General features: G+C 49.1%; 1 protein-coding gene across 1 annotated transcript in view; it reads left to right on the top strand.

Annotated features, from left to right (window-relative positions):
* The window catches only part of LOC111529259 (liver carboxylesterase 1-like), a gene marked incomplete at its 5' end in the record, with an annotated part of 9851 nt that overhangs the window by 2597 nt on the left and 4039 nt on the right, over nucleotides 1-3215 (top strand). The gene's annotated exons all lie outside the window — the stretch shown is intronic.

Consider the following 3215-nt stretch of genomic DNA (forward strand, 5'->3'; position numbering starts at 1 on the left):
GTGCACTGGGCTCTGCCCACTCCCCTTCTATTTTACATTGTCTGCTCCTCAAAATGGCACTATGGGAGGAGGCTGAACCAGAACCTTCCACTATCAGGAGGCAGAGATAGCAGGGATGATTAGGCATGAAGAGGGGAAGCCTGAATCTCAGTCCAAGGACACTCGCCTCCTCCCAGCACACAGGAAACTCCAACATATCCTCCCGATCTCCTCACCCCTACCCCTACCTCCCAGTGGGTTGACTGTTTCTGGTGACATCACGTCTGCAGCATCTTATAATCCTGTCCTCTGCGCTGCCTCCCTGGAGGTCACAGCACTCTCCTTAAATGGTCTTGGGAGGAGTACATGAGATTCATTCAGCAAAGACTTAGCACTTCATATGTGCCAGGACTTGTTTAGGAGCTGGGGATATAGCAGTGAAACAAGAAAGATTCCCTGCTATCTTGGGACCCTCCATTACAGTGCAGGGAGAGTGCAACAGAAAAGCAAATCAAGTGTGTATTCTGTTTGATGGTGTGCAGCATTAGGGGATAGAGTTTGTGTGTGGTTTCAACTGAAGTAGCAGCATCAGGGAATGGCTCAGTGAGAAGGTGGCATTTGAGCCAAGCTCTGGAGAAGGCAGGAAGCCAGCTGTCAGGAAACCCGGAGAAGCCTATTTCAGGCAGAGGGAAAAGCCACTGCAAAGACCCTGATGGAAGTGGCCAGTCTGGATGGAGAGGACCGAGTGTGCAGACAGACTGGCCTGATGCTGAAGAGGCAATGGGCAGTGGGAGAGGGATCATTTAAAGTATTTGGATTTGGATTCTGAGCAAGATGGGAAGCCTTTGGAGGTTTTGAACAGAGGAGTCACATGATCTTAGATCTCACAAAGGTCTCTGCCTCTGGTGTTCAGGTAGACTGTAGGAAAGGGGCAGAGTGGATGCAGTTGACCAGCTGGGTGGCCACTGTGTTGCCATAATCCAGGCCAGGGCTCCTGGCTGCTTAGACAGGGCTGTGGCAGTGGGGATGGGAGGAGTGGTTGGAGTCTGGATATCTTTGAAGGAATAACTGAGAGGATTTGCTGATGGACAGGATGCAGCGGGTGAGAAAGAGAGGGGAGTGGAAGATGCCCTGAGTTTTCTGACACAAGCAAGGTCATGCCCACACAGGGCAGCCACTTGAAAACTCTGAGTGGACAGCGGCAATCACTTGTCATTGTTGCTGATGGGAGTCTTCCGCATGGCTGCCACCCAACCGGGGTGCTCCTGTCTCTTGCCTCAACTTTTATATCTTCTACTTCACCTTCCCTCCCCATTTCCATGTCTCTTGGTGCAGCCAGACTCGCCTTCCTTAACAGAGTTAGAGCATGTCACCCCCACTTCTTAAAAGCCTGACCTTCCTTATGAGACAAATCCTCTTCCCTCCATGGAGTTAGTCCTTCAAAGCACACCTGCATGCAGACTGTGTGCCAGACTGTGCAGAAGGTAGGCTCTGCACCTGTCCCTCCCTCTAGACCCTGCCCCATGGCATTTCTCCAAGCCCAGAACTCTTGGGTGTTTCTGGAATTGACCTTGCACAATGACACCTGTGTCCTTTTGCTCATGCGATTCCCCCTGTTTAGAAATTCTCCCTCCTTTCCTCACCTGTCAATACAATTCACTGCCCAGAGCCCACTGCAGGCGGGTGGCACCTCCTCCACATAGCCTGCCCTGCACCTTCCTTCCAGAGGGGCTGCTCCTCTTGCTGCCCTCCCAGGGCAGGCCTTCTTGGACAGCCTCTCAAAGAGGCAAAACGTGCACCCCAATCCTCTTCCGTATTGTCAGCCATATTGGATTAGGATCTGCACCTTGTCCAGCTGGGTCTGGTCCACTTCACAAAATATCTCCCCCAGGCAGCCTGAACTAGCTCATCATTCATTGGTTTTCGTAGAGCAGACCAAAGGTCCCAGAAGCCATAGGTTATCAAAGACTAGGAATTGTCCAGTTCCATCTGATATCCAGGAGGGAAATACAGCCTATGGGGCGTGGAACTGGGAAGATGGCACAGAGGACTGATGTCTCTGAGAGGGACCCGCAGCAACCCTGCTAACAAGTAATACCTAACATTCGTTCAGCCCTTCCAGACACCAGGTGCTGTGCTAAGTATTTCACACCAGGTGCTGTGCTAAGTATTTCACCGATTTAATCCTCATAATAACTCACCTCTTAGATGAGAAAACTGAGGCCCAAACAGGTGAAACTCCCAGCCAGTAAGTAGCAGAGCCAGGCTTCAGATCCAGTTAATCTGCTTTCAATGTCCATGCTCTATCTTAGCAACTACACCATTGTGACTAAATATGAAATATAAAAATATAACTGTACCCAGAACCAGCTGCCCTGATGGCAACAGGTGAGTCGGGCTCTCTCTAATCTTTGACAATATAAAAATGATTCATCAAAGGTAAAACCTAAAATTAAGACATGGATCAATATAGTGTGAGTTCATCACTGATTCTTTTCTTCATGATTTTCTCTCTAATAGGGAATCAAGTCTTAGTCTAGGCTCCTTGAGTGATGATGGTTCAGTACCTCCTCAAAGCCACCCATGGATCAGTAACAGCTCTTGTTTAAATACAGAGAGATAGCACCATCTCTCCTCATTAATCATGGATTCTGCATTTATAAATTCACCTGCTTGCTAAAATGTCCTTGTAACCCCAAAATCGATACTGGTGGCACTTTCATGGTCACACACAGGCAGGCACAGAGCAGAGGAAGCTGGATTTGCATGATGGGCACGTTCCATCTGAGATCCGGCGAGACCACCTCTGTCTTCTCATTTCATCTCTCATGCTAACAAGCGTCCTCTTCGTGGTCTATTTAGTGCTATGTGTTCTGCATTTTTGTGCTTTTTATGGTGATGTCACTGTTTAGGGTGGCCCCAAGAGGAGCGCGGCTGTCTGGCATTCCTGAGCTAAACAGGCTGTGCTGTGCCTTACGGGAAAGGTGCCTGTGTGAGACAAGCTTGGGCGAGGCAGGAGCTGCAGTGCTGCTGGCCATGCATTCGGTGTTGAAAAATCCACAAAATAGCACGTTCAGAAAAAGGAGAAGGAAATTGGCTGATTCATACATGAGGCTGTGATGGAAAGGGCTAAAGTAACACCTCTTGTGTGGGATGGAGCTGTGGAAGTGTCTTTCAACAGAAACCCACACATAAAAGAAGGTTGATGAAAATGTTGTGGCCAGAGGTTTGCAAGA

This window comes from Piliocolobus tephrosceles, unplaced genomic scaffold (genome assembly GCF_002776525.5).
Source record: "Piliocolobus tephrosceles isolate RC106 unplaced genomic scaffold, ASM277652v3 unscaffolded_31939, whole genome shotgun sequence".
Lineage (NCBI taxonomy): Eukaryota > Metazoa > Chordata > Mammalia > Primates > Cercopithecidae > Piliocolobus > Piliocolobus tephrosceles.